The sequence below is a fragment of the Hermetia illucens genome, chromosome 2, assembly GCF_905115235.1.
Source record: "Hermetia illucens chromosome 2, iHerIll2.2.curated.20191125, whole genome shotgun sequence".
Classification (NCBI taxonomy): domain Eukaryota; kingdom Metazoa; phylum Arthropoda; class Insecta; order Diptera; family Stratiomyidae; genus Hermetia; species Hermetia illucens.
In genome coordinates this window covers 186064934-186084691 of record NC_051850.1, presented here as the reverse complement: position 1 = coordinate 186084691, position 19758 = coordinate 186064934, and positions in this window count along the sequence as shown.

Here is a 19758-nt window from a genome sequence, read left to right as displayed (position 1 = left end):
ATGTAATCAAAAGTCTTTCTTGAAATCCATGAAGGGTTTCCGTAACAAGTAACAAATTAGTGACAAATCTCCGTGCTGGGACCCAAAGAGAAACCTTAAATACCTTGAATTTCTGGCTGGGCAGTTCTGCCCTCCCTGCCTGATTACTTTAAATATCCCACAGTCAGTTTCTCAGCCTTTCTCTTAAGAAGAGCTAGTGAATGTCCTCCTTAGGAAGAAGAGAGTCTCTGTCCCTGGTCCAAACCATATTACTTACCAGTATATACGCTGATTAGCGCCGGAAACTTTATCTGCTTTGTTGCAGGATCTAAACCTCTTCTGATGCAATTTATGTCCACCCGAGAACTGGTGTATCACCCTTAAGGACCCCGAACTTTTGACTAATTACCTCCCAATTGCTCGTTTTAATGTGTTTGTTGTTGTGTTGTTGTTGCTTAATTCAATGATAAAGGTTCAAAATAATAAATTCATTAAAGAATACAAAATCCTCCCCGCAAACTGTTATAACTATTTTGCAGGTAAATCCATGTTCTCCCGAATCAGTGATGGGACCCTTCAATTTCCTGCTGAAATTGTTCTATGGGTAGCAAGGATAATGCCCCTTTCAACTAGACCTGGACAAGTAGGCAAGGATGCGTGCTAACTCCAATGCTGTTTAATACTCATACAGCATCCCTTCACAAAAAATGCTCTGACAACATTAAAATCTTCGCGGACGGTTTTCTCATATTGGCCACTGGAAGTGATTGAAATTCGACCTCTAAGTGTTTGCAAATGCAGATGAATGCGTTCGTCGCTGAATCCCATAGATTGGGCCCACCAATTAATTTAACTAAATCCAAATCTACTTCCTTTAAAAGAAGCACCCTTTTATCACCCTTTAATCTGGGTGAGGATATGGTCATACCCACCTTTTTAGGTTGGGAGATAACGAAAACCTGCTCTGCAAGGGACCATTTTAACTCTATCCCTCAAAGCTGGCAAATTGATTAATTTTTAAACCGGTTTTTAGGGGTCTCCCACCCCAAAAAACTATCAATTTCTATAGATCTTTGATAAGCCCCATTATAGAATATGCCGCAACTTCCATCATGAATCCTCCAAAGTACTTTGAAAACAAACTCAATTTAATATCTACTCGTATCCTGAGAAGTTGCCTGGGGCTGACCAGGCTTACACCAGCTCTTTGAGCTGGCTAAAGAGCCACCACCCCGTTTCAGAAGACCTTTTCTGGCGGCCAAGGAACTTCTTAAATTGTAGGAAAGGAATCCTAGAACCTATCAATTAGTGGTACAAAACCCAGAAGCTGACAATGGTCTGTCCTCGATTCTCCTCGAAGTCTTTCCAAAGCTTATTCGATACTATAATTCTCATTGTTATTCCCACAACCTCTAATAAGCTTCAGGTTATCCTGTCCTATGACTTGGGTGGCAATTGTGCCAGAGCTCATGTGACGGCTGCATACGGCAGGGCGGTGGAGGCATCAATGTGGCCTTCAGAATGAGTGCCGAGAAAAGTGTTATCACTACAGACTATCTCCAAACTTTTAAACTACTCGAACAAACTGCACTGTCGCATCACCTAGTGGCACAAAAACATGTCCTTATTCCGAACCGCTTTTTAAGCCACTCAAAGTTCTATGGTACCCGGGGTACCCGCTAAACGAACTCGCCCATGTTGAGGCTCGTAGGGCTCTGGGGTCTGGATCTACCAGAATGGTCGAACCCTCCCCAGGGGACGTTGTTAAAATAATCAAGCAACACTGCTTTATAAAATGGAAAGAGGACTTTGTGGCAAAATCATGGATCAAAAGACTTTTTTTCTCCAACATTCACACAACTCTACCCATAATTAAACCAGAAGTCTCACGCACACCCACAGCTTCCGAAAAAACTTGGACAAATGTAACACTTGCAAGGTTTGGGAAACCAATGAACACATAATTTTTTGGTGTAAGGACTATGCCCGGGTTCGGGTTAAGTGTGGATGGTACAATAAGTTCTTCAACCTTAAACAAATTTTTGTGAGCAGAGATCCCTGCATGATTGATGACCTTCTGTAATTCTTTAAGGAGGCTAGAATCAGACTATAACCTGCAACACATATGAAGTCTTTTCACAGTTTTTTCGGCACAGCATTTCCCATCCTCCCCTTTTCCTTTCTCTGCATCGACCTATCTTTACTCCAACGGTTTGCTGTGTTTAATGAAGTCGCGGAGACACTGTCATTTTGACAGGGCTTTGCTGTAATTCGCAAGTGAAGCATTATTTTATACAATACTATCATATGCCTGCTTGAAGTCAACGAAAATTTAATGGATGTCGATGCTGAATTTTCAGCATTTTTCTGGTATTTCTTTCTGTCTATTCTTGATTCCAGATGGAGTGAACCAAATTGTAGGTAGCTTTCATGATCATGGACCACCTGATTTTGAGAGTTCCGCGACGATGTCATCTGGGCCCGGCTCCTTGTTCATTTTTTGACATTTTATGGTTGACTCTATTTCTTCCAATGATGTCGATCGAATATTCCATTTATGCATGGCAGGGGTTGAGTAGTTCTTTGAAATAAGACGCCCATCTCTGACGTGCCCCCAACTACAGTCCGGTTTTGTTTTTCAAACAGTGGCTTTATACATACCTTATGCTAGAACCATAAGCTTTTACAGCTTTGTTTACTGTTGTTTGTTGAATTAGCATTCCAGGGTCCAAGAGCGTAGTCATTGATTCCTTTGCGCGTCTCTGTACATGATTTTTGGTTTTTTGGTGGATAGCTATGTCATCGAACCCCAAAACTTCATTTCTTTACTACATCCAAAGCTCTCCTAAACACTGGGCATCGGCTACAGCCCTCAATTTGCCGACAGTCGACGCCCTTTTTCCCTTTGGAAAGCATACATCCGACCTCAGCCTTCCACTCCCTGAAAATATGACCTTCTCCCTCACATTTTCTGCATTTTGACTTGTCACAGTCACTATGTGGCCAAATTCAAGGCATCTAAAGCTGCGCTTGAGGAACACCTGCTCCACAAATCGGCAAACGACCCAACCTATTTTTACTTTACCAGCCGCCAGCAGTTTGAACGCTGCTCCAGTTGGTTGGTTATGTCTCAATGTCTTTATATTGTGTCGCAATCTCCTGCTTTCTGGCCTGTACTTGTGTTTCTTCCCCTAACGGCTTCTCCACCTTGCCGAGGAAATGTTCAGCCGTTTTGGCCGGAAACCTCTTCAGCTCCAGCATCAAGTCTCCTTTTTGTGAGCATCTGATTCGGCTGACGCTCCAAGGTCCATCAGCTCCTTATCGGATTTGACCTTCTTCAGAATATCGACATACGTCATGTCACTTTTTTCGAGATAATAAACAATTCGGCCGTAATCTTCTTTAACGTGTCGAACTTTACTTTCCGCCAACCTTGATCCATGCTTCATTGGTTCCTTTTTGGGGGTTTACCTCCCTTGGGTCGATTGGAGCTGGCGCCGCAGTTTCCACAATTTCCGTCACTTTGTTTACCTTCCTCTTTGTCTGTGAGAGGCCTTTTTGCCTTTTTGATTCCAAGCGTGCCACCCTTTGTATTTTTAGTGGTGTCACTTGTGTTGCCGGAATAACGCTTGCTTTCTTCGAGGCATTTTTTTCGTCCTTTTTGACACTTTTGTACAGTACACGAATTGGTCGGAACATGTTTTTGATGGCCGGGTGCACATTCTGTTTGCATTTTATGAATTCGGACAACTCTATTATTTTTCCGCCATATTCTGACACTGCTCCTCTGCTTGGTTTTCCCACTGGGCACTTCTCTATTTATTAGCCTTTCGAGAGCTCCCCTGATTTCCTTCTTTCGCTAACATTAACTTCAGGGGAGATCGCAGGATCGTCGAGCTTTCCCTATAGGTATCGAACACTAAGTCCTGCGACATCTCCCGACGAGATGTAGTCACCCCACTATAGGCTAATTAATAACCAATTTGTGAAGCATCTTTCCGTGTTTTTGGAACAGGCGTTCTCAGGAGTGATGTACTCCTTGTAAATACCTCTTTCTCCAGACTACTTGTAGTGTTCTATGTAACGGTGGCCAAGTAATGCGCCGCTGAGGCACTGCAGTCAAGGGATATCGACGGCCGAGAGCCTTCTTACCCACTTCGAGTTCCTGCACCGTAAAATTGTTCTCCTTTCTTCTTGCATATTGATGTCATGTTCTGGGTGTCCTTCCGATAGCCATTTATGTCCATGGTTGGGTGTTTTTCTCCCATCTACCCGACCTGTATGTAAACGTCCCAATGCACGCGCACCTCCACATGCGTAGAAGTGCATAGGACTTACATGCAACGGGTGGCATCATTTTGCACTTTGTTTAAGAGGGGGGCTCCTCATACATGTGAAACGGGCTTGAAATTTTTTTTTGGTGATGTGAGTTATCAAATGAAAGGTCTCAATTAGTACTTTTCAAAACTGATGATATTTTTGATACCGAGTGAAACATAGGGGAGTGAGGGCTCAAAATGTGTGCCTCAAAAAGTGTAACAGACAAGACATGTATGATGTCATCATCATGTAAACTGAACTCAAATGAACGGGGGAGTTGAAGATTGGAAATACATATGTCATTATCAAATTGTTGAAGTTAGGAAATGCCATATCTCAAGAAATATTCTGAATTGGAGATATATGCGAATGGGAAAACGTGAAAAGAAAATTTCCCGACTTGTTCTGTCAATGGTTCTGAGTTTTTAAATATTATTTTTCTCAAATATTTAATCAGTTTTAGTTTTATCTCCTTTATCAACTTTTCCTTAAACTTCTTACAAAAACAAATTTAAACAAATTTCTTATTCTTCAATATCTTTCCAAATAACTTATTTCTTCAGATCTCCCTCTTTTATGACATGGAAACTATAGTTAATGCTAATTCTCCGGTAAAAATTGTTAATACGCAGCGGTTACCATGGAGAAGTCGAGATCCCGAGGGTGAAAAATTGTCCGCGACCACGGTGAGAGGGACCTTCTTGGAAAAGGATTTACCTGACCTATGCTGCTGAAAATTGCTCCAGGACCAGTTTGTTAAGAAACAAAGGGCTGGCACTACTAAACTTACCTTTCCCAAAACCACCCCTCAGAAGTTTTCAAACCAACCACCCCTGTTTATGAAAACCCTTTGTATATTGCAGTAACGAAGTACCAGAGAGAAATGAGTAAACTTTTGATAGTGCTCAAAGAAACAGCAATTAGATTTGATGATAAGGAACTCAAGAGTAGGGTTTCTGACAACACGAAGATGCTCAATCAAGTGGATTTAGAAAGTGACCACCTAATCTCACTTTGTAGTATTGGTGGAAATGCTTCAGTATAATGTCCAGAGCCTAAGGGCCAAAATCGAATGTCGAATTTTAAGCGAACTGCACCTACTGCAACCTACACAATTATTTCCTTACCCCCCTCTCAAACTTTATTTCTGGGTTTAATCTAATAGCCCAGTTTAGGGAGGACAGCTGCGGTGACGTTATTTTGGCGTTCCAGATACAGACAAATAAACTATGTTTCAGATCATGATATTGTCCTAGCTAAGACTCACGGCTAATTTCGTTATTGTTTCAGTCTACTTCCATCCCAGGATCTCTAACAGGGAGTTCTATATGGCCTTCAGTAGAATTCTCTCCTTCTGTGAGAGATATAACAATGTCCTCATCACTGGGGATTTAAATGTCATATCCCCAAAAATCATGGAAACTACCTCAGTGATGACAAAGGGAGTTTGGAGAAAGCTATCTTCAACTCAAACCACGGTCTATGCTCAACCAATTGGGTTCAGTTTAAGACATTACTCGTGCTAATTTCGTTAGTCAATGCAATCATGGATGCAATATCAACAGCCACCACACTCTCATTTGCATTTCCAAAAGTTCCAAAATTTAAAATTGATACCAATAGGTTAAAGGTTCATATCAGCAATATAAGCCTACAAGCAGATATGCCCACTTTAACTAACATAAAGAAACGTATAATAGCTTTCTCAACTAGACCTATTTCAAACAACAAAAGTCAGCCCAAGACTTGGTGGTTCCCCCTGGTTCTTCAAAAGGAAACAAATCGCTTATAAGCAATTCAGGGCCAGATCAAACACTAAAAATTTTCTCCTTTTTGAGGACGCTAAACGCGGATGCGAGGAGGAAGCGATGGCCTGATATTTGGACCGTCCTGACTGTGACAAAAGATATAAAATCTTTCTGATAATCCATGAAGGGTTTCCGTAACTACCTTAATGACAAATCTCCGTGCTGGGATCCAAGGAGAAACCTTGAATATCTTGAATTTCTGGCTAGGCCTTCCTGCCTGACTACCTTATATATCCCACAATTTCTAAGTCTTTCTTTGAAGAAGAGCTAATGACTGTCCTCTTGTCCTGACTAACACAAGAGAGTCCCTGCCCCTAATCCAGACAATGTTACTCACCAGTATATACAGTGGTAAGCGTCGAAATCGTTCTCTGCTTTTTTGCAGGGTCTAAATCTTATCTAGTGCAATTTAAGTCCTCCCGAGGACTGATCTATTATTAGGGTGGTCCACATCCCCAAAACCCAGAAGGACCCCGAACTTTTGACTGGTTACCTCCAAATTGCTCTCATGAATGTATTTGTTAAACTGCTTAATTCAAAAGTTCGAATCAAGAAATTCATTGAAGAATATAATATTCTCCTCGAAACGGTTATGCCTATTCTGCACGTAAATCCACATTCTCCTGCATCATTGTAGTCTTATTGTACATCTTGATCGTCAAAAGGAAAGGACAACAGCTGTGGCGTTTGATGTGAAGAACGTCTATGAGAAATTTGATCTGGCGACGCCGAGTGACACAATGCCAAAGTTCCTTTTTCCTGCTGAGATTGTTCTATAAGTAACAAGGATAATGTCCAATAGACACCTTCATCTAAGCCTAGACTGTGTGCAAGTAAAATCTTCCCTAATGCAACGATTTTCTCATATTGGCCACTGAAAATGACTGAAATTCGGCCTCCAAATGTTTTCAAATACAAATGAATGCGTTCATCGCTGAATCCCGTAGATTGGGCCTAAAATCCATCACCTTTTTAGATAGGGAATTAACGAGGACGTGCTCTGCAAGGTACTATTTGAACTCTATCATTCCTAAAATCCTCAAGGCTGGTAGGTTAATTAATTTTTCAACCGGGTTTTCTTGGGATTTCTCACCCCAAAAAGCTGTTAATCTCTATAGACCTTTGGTAAGGCCCATTATAGAATATGCTGCCACTTTCACCATGAACCTCCCAAAGTACTTTGAAAACCAACTCAACTCAATATCTCCTTGAACCTTGGGAAGATACCTGGAGCTGACCAGAACCGCCCTTTACACCAGATCTTTGCGCTGGCTAAAGAGCCACTACTCGGTTTCAGAAGGCCTTTTCTGGCGAGCAAGGAATTTCTTAAATTAAAGAAAAGGAATCCTAAAACCTATCAATTGGCGGTACAAAACCAAGATGCTGACAATAGTCTGTCCTCGATTTATAAGTCTTTCCAAAGCTTGTTCGATACTGTAATTCTCAATGTTGTTTCCACAACTTCTAATAAGCTTAAGGTTATCCTTTCCTATGATTTGGGTGGCAATTGTACCAGAGCTCGTGTGACGGCTGCATATAGTAGGGCAGTGGAGGGCCTCAAATCAAGAGCTTTTCTTGTCCTTATGTCGGACGCTGCTCTCATTCCAGATGGGTCTGCCTGTGCTTTAGTTGGTCCTGAGGAGACGCATGTCTCACGTTTTTCCTTAAAAGTACATAGGGTCTTAGTCGCTCAACTTTTTTATTTCTTTCAGGCCATCAATGTGGCCTTCAGAATGAGTGCCAAGAAAGGTGTTATCATTACAGACTCTCTCCAAACTTGTAAACTACTCGAACAATCTGCACTGTCACATCACCTAGTGGATAAAATTCATGCCCTTACTTCCGCCCTCTTTATAAGTCTCTGAAAATTCTATGGTGCCCGACCCATGCGGGAAACCTACTAAACGAACGCTCATGTTTGAGGCTCGTAAGGCTCTGGGGTCTGGACCTATCAGAATGGTCGAACCCTCCCCTAGGGACTTTGTTAAAACAATCCAGGAACACTGATTTGCAGAATGAAAAGAGGACTTTCTGACACGGATCAAAACACTCTTTTTCTCCAATATTCACACAACTCCTACCTATACCTATAATTAAACCGAAAACCTCACGTACACTTACAGCTTCCGAAAAAAAATACTTACTCGTCTTCAGACTAATCATTCCTATTATGATGTTTTCCTCAAGAGGTTTGGAAGGATACAGTCGGGCAAATTTAACACTTACAAGGCTGTTCCCAGGGCAGAGATTAGGCAGCACCTGAATATTTGTCTCTGCCCTGGTAAGAAACCGTAAAGCCGTCATCGCTGCTGCAAAATGTTGAAAGAGATATCAAATGAGGGTATTTCTCTGAGTCGTCATCGTCGTCAAAGGTTTAGAGCCCATTTGGAACCTTGGCCTTCAGAATATCTTTGCTCCAACCATCTTGATCCACTGATTGCATCCTCTAATTTCGAAATCCGAGCAAAGATGCGTTGTTTTCGTCAACAGGATCTGTCCAGCGCTTTCAGGGTTGGCTCGTCCTTCTGTTCTCCCTTCGAATACCCTTTTAGGTATCTGAGTGTCAATACGATGAACCTGGCCAGCCCATTGCAGCTTCTGAAGTTTCGCTATATTAGAGACTTCTGAGTCGTAAAATATTTGATACAATTTATCCTATTCGCCTTTGATCGCCCTCTTATTTCCCTCCTGTTACTCTGTTCGAGACCTCTCAAAAGTGTTGACCAGTTTTTCGAAAATTTATGTTAAGATCCATGTTTAGCTTTCATGGTCATAGACCACCTGATTTTGAGAGCTCAGGGAGGATACCATCTAGGCCCGGCTCCTTGTTCATTTTGTGACATTAAGTGGTTGACTCTATTTCTTTCAATGTTGGCGATACAGTAGTCCATTTATGCATGGTAGGAGTTGAGGTGTTCTTTGAAATAAGACGCCCATCTCCCACGTGCCCCCAACTATAGTCCAGTTTTGTTTTTACAAAGAGCGGCCTTGGGTCGATATGGACACCTCAGACTCTTTACCACTTTATATATACTTTATGCTAGAACCATAAGCTTTTACAGTTTTGTTCAATGGAATAACATTCCAGGGTCCAAGAGCGTAGTCATTTATTCGTTTGCACGTCCCTGTACATGGTGGTTGGTTTTTTAGTGGATAGCGGGTTATAAGCCTATGTCACCGAACCCCAAACTTCATTTCTTTACTGCATGCAAACCTCTCCTAAACACTGGGCATCTGCTGCTGCCTTCAACGTACTAACAATCGACGCCTTTTTTCCCCTTGCAAAGCATACATCCGACCTCAGCCATCCACTCCCTGAACATATGACCTTCTCCTCCACATTTTCTGCATATTTTTTACTTGTCACTGTCACTATGTAGCCAAATTCAAGGCATCTAGTGCAGCGCTTAAGGGACACCTGCTCCACGAGTCGGCAAACGACCCAACCTATTTTTACTTTGCCAGCCGCCAGCAGTTTAAACGCTGCTTCAATCGGTAAGGTTATAATTGCCGTTTGGGTGCTTCCTTATGCCTTCCTACCTCTGATTGCGGAATCTTGTAAACCAAGCGGTCCGACCTGCTTTTCTAAGGCCTCGTAGATATCCTCCTTGGTTGTGATTTCAGCAATTTCTTTACATTGTATCACAATCTCCTGCTTTCTGGCCCGTACTTGCTCCTCTTCCCCTAAGGACTTCTGCACCTTGCCGAGAAATTTTTCAGCCGTTTTGCCCGGAAACCTCTTCAACTCCAGCATCAAGTCTCCTTTTTGGAAGCATTTGATTCGGCTGACGCTTTCTCCAAAGTTCATCAGCTCCGGATCGGATTTGACCTTCTTGAGGATATCAGCATATGTCATATCAGTTTTTGGATATGATTCGGCCTACTTACTTTTATGTGAAGCACTTTCTTTTCGGTCAACCTTGGTCCATGCTTCCTTGATTCCTTTGGGGGGGAGGGGGGGGGGGGGGCGGATTAAATCCGGTGCCACTGTTTACACAAGTTTCGTCACTTGTTTGCCTTCCCCTTTGCTGATGAGAGGCCTTTATGCCCTTTCGCATTCTGCGAGGATCCTATCTGATTCCAAGCGTACCGCCCTTTGTATTTTGAGGGGGTGTCATTTGTGTTGTCTGAATAATGCTTGCTTTCCTCGAGGCATTTTTTTCGTCCTTGCTACTATTGTATAGGGCATGAATGGCTTGAAACATGTTTTTGATGGGCTGGTGCACATTGTGTTTGTATTTTATGAATTCGGACAACTATTTTTTCGCCAAGTAAGGTAAAAGATAATTCGTCCGTATTCTGCTCCTTCGCTTGGTTTTCCCACTGGACACTTCCGTATTTATTAGCCTTCTAAGAGCTTTCCTGACTTCCTTCTTTCACCATCGTTATCTTCGGGGGAGATCGCAAGATCGTCGACCTTCCCCTATAGGGATAAAACACTAGATCCTGCGACATCTTCCGACGAGGTGTAGTCACCCCACTATAGGCTAATGAATGACCAGTTTCTGAAGCATCTTTCCATGTTTTTGGAACAGGCATCCTCGGGAGTGATGTACTCCTTTTAAATACCTCTTTCTCCCGACTACTTGTAGTGTTTTATGCAGGCCAGGTAATCCGCCACCGACGTATTGCAGTAAAGGGATATAAATTCTTTTTCACAGAATGTGGCCATATGAGTTACCAAATGAAAGGTCTCAATTAGTCATCATCATCAACGGCGCAACAACCGGTATCTGGTCTAGGCCTGCCTTAATAAGGAACTCCAAACATCCCGGTTTTGCGCCGAGGTCCACCAATTTGATATCCCTAAAAGCTGTCTGGCGTCCTGACCTACGCCATCGCTCCATCTTAGGCAGGGTCTGCCTCGTCTTCTTTTTCTACCATAGATATTGCCCTTATAGACTTTCCGGGTGGGATCATCCTCATCCATACGGATTAAGTGACCCGTCCACCGGAACCTATTGAGCCGGATTTAATCCACAACCGGACGGTCATGGTATCGCTCATAAATTTCGTCGTTATGTAGGCTACGGAATCGTCCATCCTCATGTAGAGGGCCAAAAATTCTTCGGAGGATTCTTCTCTCGAACGCGGCCAAGAGTTCGCAATTTTTCGTGCTAAGAACCCAACTTTCCGAGGAATACATAAGGACTGGAAAGATCATAGTCTTGTACAGTAAGAGCTTTGACCCTATGGTGAGACGTTTCGAGCGGAACAGTCTTTGTAAGCTGAAATAGGCTCTGTTGGCTGACAACAACCGTGCGCGGATTTCAACATCGTAGTTGTTATCGGTTGTGATTTTCGAAATTGTCAACGGTCTCAAAGTTGTATTCTCCTATCCTTATTCTTCTTCGTGTTTGACCAGTGCGGTTTGATGTTGTTGGTTGATTCGTCTTCGGTGCTGACGTTGCCACCATATATTCTGTCTTGCCTTCATTGATGTGCAGCCCAAGATCTCGCGCCAATCAGCGCCTGCTCGATCTGGATGAAGGCAGTTTGTACGTCTCGGATCGTTCTTCCCATGATGCCGATATTGTCAGCTTAAGCCAGTAGTTGGGTGGACTTGAAGAGGATCGTACCTCTTGCATTTACCTCAGCATCACGAATCACTTTCTCGAGGGCCAGGTTAAAGAGGACGCATGATAGCGCATCCCCTTGTCGTAGACCGTTGTTGATATCGAATGGTCTTGAGAGTGATCCTGCTGCTTTTATCTGGCCTCGGACATTGGTCAGGGTCAGCCTAGTCAGTCTTATTAATTTCGTCGGGATACCGAATTCTCTCATGGCCGTGTACAGTTTTACCCTGGCTATGCTATCATAGGCGGCTTTAAAGTCGATGAACAGATGGTGCAACTGTTGTCCATATTCCAACAGTTTTTCCATCGCCTGCCGCAGAGAGAAAATCTGATCTGTTGCTGATTTGCCTGGAGTGGAGCCTCTTTGGTATGGGCCAATGATGTTCTGGGCATATGGGGCTATCCGGCCTAGCAAGATAGTGGAGAATATCTTATAGATGGTACTCAGCAACGTGATACCTCTATAATTGCTGCACTGTGTGATATCTCCCTTTTTATGTATGAGACAGATTATGCCTCGTTGCCAATCGTCAAGCATTGATTCGCTGTCCCATACCTTGAGCACAAGTTGATGAACCACTTGGTGTAACTGGTCGCCTCCATATTTAACCAATTCGGCTGTAATTCCATCGGCTCCTGGCGACTTATGATTTTTTAGCCGATGAATAGCACGGACTGTTTCTCCTAAATCAGAAACATTACTGTGAAAAAATTTGTTCGAAATTCAAAAAAATATTATAGTCTACTCCAAGCTTCGAATAGTTATGATAGTATTTTCCCTCCTTACCCAGTTTTTTTTCGTTTTTTGGGGTGGGGTAAGTGAATGCATTTACGCACAGAGTGTTGGACTCCCACAAAGGTACGTCGTCGGGCTACCAACAAAACACCTCGCCATCGTCAGAGAGGTAGCCTGGTACCCTTTTTTCACATTCCTTCGGGCTAATCCCCGAACTCTCCCCTCCCCCTCTCGCCTTACGAAACCGTCAAATCAGGGAATTCCTTTCACCAACGGGGGGAGAGGAAGAACGGAACTATCAGTTCAGGGCACCCCCACTGATCGAGCTCTATCTTCTTTGCAACGAAAAGGACCAAAACCTAATGGGCAACTTTTTGACATCATTCCCGTCGCCAACGACGCTTCACTTCCGCCGCTTCTATATCGCTGGCACTTCATCCACCCATAAAAGGGGGCCCTGGCTAAACAGCTTTCTATCTACACGCTAGCGTTCGCAACTCCTAAGGACGATGTGCTGGAGTACATAAAGTTGGTTTACTTTCTCCCCTGTCCTGCGTCAAACTGACAAAAGACAACAACACGGTGCGGTGTGAATTTGATGTCCTGGGCAACCCTTCTTTCCGGTGTAAAGGTGTATTCATCAAGCCGCCTGATCCGCCGAGCAGTATAACTGAATCCATGTTTACTGTCCGTTTGTTTTATCAGAATGTTAGGGGTTAGCAACACCATGCCATTTGTATCTCCGAAAGCTATCTGTACGGCCATATTAAACTCCGATCACTCCACTTTCCGTTGTGACAAGAATCGAGACGCAAGTCTACTGACGGTGGGGTCCTAATTGCAATAAAAGAGACACTCCCCGCCTTCTCCTCCTCCTTCCTTTGACTGTTTTGCCCTTCATATCTTTCCGCCCAACTTCCTCGCGTCCATTGTATCTTGTGTATACGTCCCCTGTGCTTGCTCTTTTCACCTGAATGAAAAATCGTTTGACATTTTGTCTGAACTCTTTACTATCAGATTCCCCTCCTTTCTTCCTTTGCGGAGATTTTAACCGTCCGTCGCTCCACTGACCTAATCATCTTAGCCTTCCATTTCCTTCAACAACTTGTTCTTGCTCTTCTGACCTGTATGAAGAATCATGTGACAGTTTGTCTGAAGTCCTTACTGTCAGATTCCCTTCCCTCCCTTTGTTCCTTTGCGGAGATTTTAACCTCCCCGTGCTCCACTAGCTTAACCATACTAGCCTTCCAATTCCTTCCAACAACCTCTCCCATTCTTCCCTTCTACTTTCTTCGTTTATGAACAGTTGCTCTGCCGCTCCCAAGAATGATGTCGACCTTGCTCACTTTAAGGCTATGTACTCCACTGTGAAGTCTATAATTAAGAAAACGCATAAAAAGTTCTTATTGAGCGTCGAAGCCGCCCTTGGCCGCGGTAACTTGAAACCCTTTTGGTCTCACACTCGCTATTCTTGTAATCCCACTCAATCTCTCCCTTCTTCCATTAGTTTTGCTGACTCCACTGCCAACTCCTGTGTTTCCTTCCTCGACCACTCCACCCTCTACGCCTCTTCTAACTGCAGACTGCTCCGAATTCCACAAGGCTCTATACTTGGCCCACTACTCTTCCTGTTTTTTATCAATAACTTCACCTCCATCCTCACCTGGCCATATTTGCTTTATGCAGACGACCTTAAATTATTTGCCTCTGATCCATCTCCGCTGGACTGTGTTCTCTTGCAGTTCAACCTTGAGAATTTGGTCCGTTGATGTTCGGTCAACAAGCTGGCACTCAATGTCAATAAATGCCACTGGTTGCGCTATTTGCTTAAACCTTCCCCAACATACTTTTCCTATTCTCTTGGCGGACAACTTCAGTTATCAGTAGTGAATACTGACAACTCCTTTCACTACTGTCCTCCTTCCAAGACCTGAGTTTAATATTCGATGACATACTTTGTTTCAATTCCCACTCCATTGACATTATCAATAGAGCTTCCAAAATGTCTGGTTTTATCCTACGTTCCTCCTCAGACTTTTCCTAAATTCAGCCCTCCTTAACACTCTTCAACTCCCTTATCAAAAACATCCTTGAATATTGTTGTGTAGTCTGGTCCCCCTTCCGTATCCACCACGACTGTCGCGCTCTTGAAGTTATACAACGCAAATTCACCCGAACTCTGTTTTACAAACAGAACTTTCCACGGGTTGACTATCCCTCAGAACTCCGCGTCCTCAATCTCCTTTCTCTACAGGAACGCCGCATCTTCCTTGATATGTGTACCCTTTGCAAACTCTGTAATTGCCTTATGGATTGCTCTGCCAACTTTGATATTATTTTCCGTACCGCCCCTCATAATACACGTAGTGCGGACATTTTTGAATTTCCCGGCGTTATCAGATATCTGGAATACCCCCAGCGCGGCCCCACCTGTTCCAAGAATTTCGTCAAACTTCCCGGTGTTCATCTTCGCAATGTTCCATGTACAGAAAGAGCGCCGGGGTGGCACCTCGAGAGTTTGTATCCACCACTTCGAAAGGAATTTATTAATAGTCGCTTACCAAGAAGGCTTCCAGAACTGTCCACAACTGACTCCGATGCGAAAGTTACGTTGGGAATGTTTCCTTCACAGCCTGAACGCCGAAACGTTGGAATGGATCCAGTGGTTAAAACTACCATTTCTGTTCTCGCCGCCATTTCGAAAATTCTTTTCGCTCTGAAGTCTGGGTGAGGCATGTTCCATTGTAGTGCCCTAGCAGTCACCCAGAAGATTCGCCCTTCTGTGCCAAAGATAGTGTCCTCCAGAGCATCAAACCTGCGTCGAAAGTCCGGCATCGTCTCATTCGGCGTAAGATAGACACTGAAAAACGTTATCCCTAGAACCGAACCGAATCCAAACAAAGCCGTCCCCTTAGCTTTGGGCCCCTAAGGAGGGTGCCGTCCCGAACCCAGATGGCAGCGGCACCTGATATGTCAGGGTGCCATGAAGCTATGTCCTTATTTCGGTATTACTCACTGATAAGCACTAAATCAGCTTTGGCCTCCGCAGTGAACTGCGCCAGCAACTCGTAACCGGTTGCACTCCGGTGCATATTGATTTGTAAAATGCGAATCATGTTAACCACGTCCTGGCTCTTTCCAGTTCCGCTTTGAAGACTGGACACCGCCCCGAACCTCCATTGTGCGCAACGTTCTCATCAGGAATCTCCAGGTTTCTCTTCTTCCTGGTTTATATTGGAGGAAGAAACCAATCTTTGGTCATTCAGCCGTGGAAGGTGGAATTCAGGTATCCTTGCCTTGGTAGTGAATAGTATCAGTTCCGTTTTGGTTGGATTTATGCCGAGTCCGCATCTTGCGGTCCACATGCACACCAATCGCAACGCTCCTTCCATGATGTGGCTCATAATGGACGGAAACATCCCTGACACTAATATCACCACGTCGTCGGCATACGCTGTGCTGCTGTCCAATATTGGTTAAATTTCGTCCATTACTATTAACCAGAACACCGGAGAGATGACGCCGGTATGAAAACCACTCGTGCGCGTCTCCAGGACTGTGGTACGTATCCTAAAGACATACAGCTCCGGTAAATCGCAATAAGCCACAACACAACCCTTTCCTGCTGCTTATAGCCCAGCCGATCTTATGCTCAATAATTACTGATTGGGTAGACTCCCACAGCCGGGTAGGCGCAAACCCTCCAAGCAAGGCTCTGACTCACAGCCCTCCTCGCTGGCGGGAAAGTGCGTTTGAACCAGCAGCTCCAAGGTTTCACCAGAGGCCTTTCGACTTTTTATGAAAGGATGGGCTCTTATGTTCCTTGGACAGAATTCACGGATTCACTGTCTCGAGGCTCAACAAGATGTTCAGACAATAGTCCAACCAAGACTCTTGCCGACCTTGATAGCCGACTTGCACATTTTCAGGCAGTCCTTGAGTTACTGCCGATATTTATGCCTGTAGCAGATGTTGAAGATTTCCCTGGTCAGCTTAACATATTGAGGCGGGAGATATCTTCATTCCACCAAGGTGACAGTGTCTTCTTGCTGTACTTAGTAGAGCACGAGACTTTAAAGACGGTATCGAATGCCTTTTCCGGAGCCCCGGCCTTTGGTTCCATTTCGTCTATCGTACCAATCTTACCAATTTACGGACCGGAGAGTTTGTTCTTAATTCGATCCTCCTGGAGTCTCTGAAGGGTTTGGAGGCCGCTGCGGCGAGATCTATACTGAAAAGTATCCAACTGTGATCTGAGAAGGATCTAGGTCAGACGCTCTCCAGTTTCCCACTATAAGAATTCCATTGTCGGTTAGTAGGGTGATATGATATTAACGACCTCTTCTCAACCATCATAATTCTACGAGCTGGGAAAATTGAAGGTTGGTATACTGTCCCTGTTACACATTAATAGATTTGTATTAATAATAAAATCGAAGGATGACTCTGTAAGCCGAGGAAATATACACGTTCTCCGCTTCCGCTTGCTCCAGTTTGACCACGACTAGGTCGGTGGAACTCAGGTGCGGACACAGAAAAGGGTGCAAACTCTTCCTCGTGAGGATACATTCTCTAGATCTGTCCTGATAAAAAATTAAAATGTTTGCTTTGGAGCCTTTGATGATTTGGTCGCCTCCGACCCGAGGAGGCTTCCTCTAGGAGGAAGACAAGTAGATTAGTCGAGGCTCACTTCGAGTGCGCAAAGCAGGGGATGAATCTCGTTGTGTTTGCCTTCGGTGTCCAGGAGATGCTCAATGACCATCTTCAACAGCCTGGCCTCAACACTGGTCCACACCTGCGGCACTAGTTTGCCGCTAGCGGAATTACCATCCACCATCGTCACACAGAAGTCGGTCCTGGCCACGTCGCTGGAGGGTTCCACAGTTCGTGGCTCGTCAGCTGACTGTTGCTGCGTACTTTTCTTCAGATTTTGCCTAGCGTCTGAGCTCTTGCCCACTCTGCTCCGCTCGTGAGCTTGCTCGAGATCGATTGCGTTTTAGAGCAATGGTCTTCGCCTTCTGCTCGTATGCCAGGCGTTTCCTATTGTATTCCTCAACAATCGCCTGGTATTGTGCGAAGTATTTTTCATCCCGCTCGTCGACAGTACCGGCTTCCTTATTCTTAACAATCTAGCTCAGAATATGGATGGCCTTCTGGTACTGGCTCTTGAGCAGCACACCAGTGGACCTTCGCTTCTTAGTCAGTTTCCGGTGACCTACGTTCTTGTCGGTTTTCACTTTTAAGGAATCCGCCGACGTCGAGAGTATCGGGTTAGGAATACTATGTGTGGTACTCGCTACACCCAGTTTGACGGCAGTGAATTCCAGGCCACCACTAGTCAATCTGCCACCTTGCTCCGGGAAGTCCCTGGTTTTAGCAGCACGTTGCTACTGCTGGCGCCGAGTGTACTGCTCTCGACGGAAACTGTCTCCTGGCTGGATGTCAGCAGCACGTCTTTCGATGATGCGCCTGACATCGCCCGGTCTTTTTCTATTGTCAGTTTTTTTATTTTTAAAATTGAGAAGAATGTCCTCCCTGGCTAGCCCGGCCACCAGGGTAACGGTCTCATTTGAAACTGAAGGTGCCCAAGGTAGTCAGAGTTTGCATACTAAGGACCAAGCTCCCCATTGGCCACGCAGCCCTCCGCGTATGCTGCTCCATCTTGGCGTAGGCTCCTATTAGCACCTTCTCCAGTGTAGAGAGGACGATCCCGGGCTTTTCCTTCGGTTCATTCCCCCGCCAGATCTTCTTGCCCCTAACACATGACATATTTTGGAAATTTACCTGAAAACCCCCTTAAACTCATTCTGGAAGTACAAAAGTACAACTATTTTTGACAAAGTTATAGAAAGTGAAAATTGTGTATTTCTACATATATAGTGTCATCATCATTTGAACGGCGGAGTTGGAGATCATAAATACATGTGTCATTGTCAAATTGTTGGAGTTATGAAATTCCGTACATCAAGCTTCAGGCATTCCGACTTATTCTGGTAATGGTTTTCAGTTTTTAAATATCATTTTTCTCAAATATTTAATCAGATTTATTTTTATCTCCTTGTATGTTACAATATCTTCAATATCTTTCCAAATAACTTATTTCTTCAGATCTTTTCAATACATTGCAGATTTCGCAAGTTTTCGCGAGAAACTAAATCCAGGTTTCAATAAAAATGGTTCAAAATATCGAAATATAAAGCACTTTCTCTTACCTCTCCTACAGTGGTACTTACGGACATTTTTATTCCACATAGAATATGAATAACAAAACTTTTAACAGGAATAAAAATAAATATTTATATTATCTGTATTTACCAAAAATGGTATCCACTTAGTCAAAATTTTAATACATTTTAATATTACTGAAAATAGAAAGCAACCAAAAAACAACACGGCACATATTACCATTTTTTACCAAACATTTTAGATTTTAAGAATATTTCTTAGAATGGCTGGACGGAGTAATGTATATAAATTTATAATGAAAATAAGAATTATTAGACTCAATGAAAGGATTGTAAGTTATATTAGATGATATGTGAACAAAAGAAAAAAAGATAAAATATCTATATATTTCAACGTTATTAATTTTGTAGTTTTCTTATGACTACTATTCTTTATTATCAAATAGGATAATAAGAAAGTAATGTCTTATCTAGTGTAATAATGTTAGTTTCCAGTAATCGGTTTCAATAGATAAGCGATTAGGAGATGGGAGAAATTAAAGGTACTAATTATACAATAAATGGAAATAGGCTAGTAATGCTTCCCCTTTGTATTTATTTTAAAATATAAAGGAGGGTGAAACAATAAATTGGGCGGGATAAACTAATTTTGGAAAAAGAATTCTAACGAAATACTATCAGTATTTAACATAAAATATACCGTTCCAACGTTGTTTCGATTATTTTTAAGTTTCATTTTATTTAATTTACTTTTATTTTATTTAATTTATTATTATTATTTTATTTCAAGCTAAACCAGATCTGAATATCTCCGATTAGAGGAAATGACGAATAGTTTCTTTTAAATTAAATTAAATTAATTATATACTTCCACTAAATCAGGTTTTGTATAATTAATAGCATTTAACTTCCTATTTCCCGACTCATTGTATAGTAATGCCTTGAACTTACATAAAAACATTTAAAATTGTGTTAATTCCTCCCTTTTTGCATAGAATGCAATAATTACATGATATTATTCAGCATTCTTTTTCATTTGGTGTATACCCATATCCTTTTGCCTCAAGACAACGAATGACTTTAAATGTTAAAAATTAAATGTATTAATGTTAAATTTAGTAACAAATTAATTGAGCGATCAGAATTAAAATTGT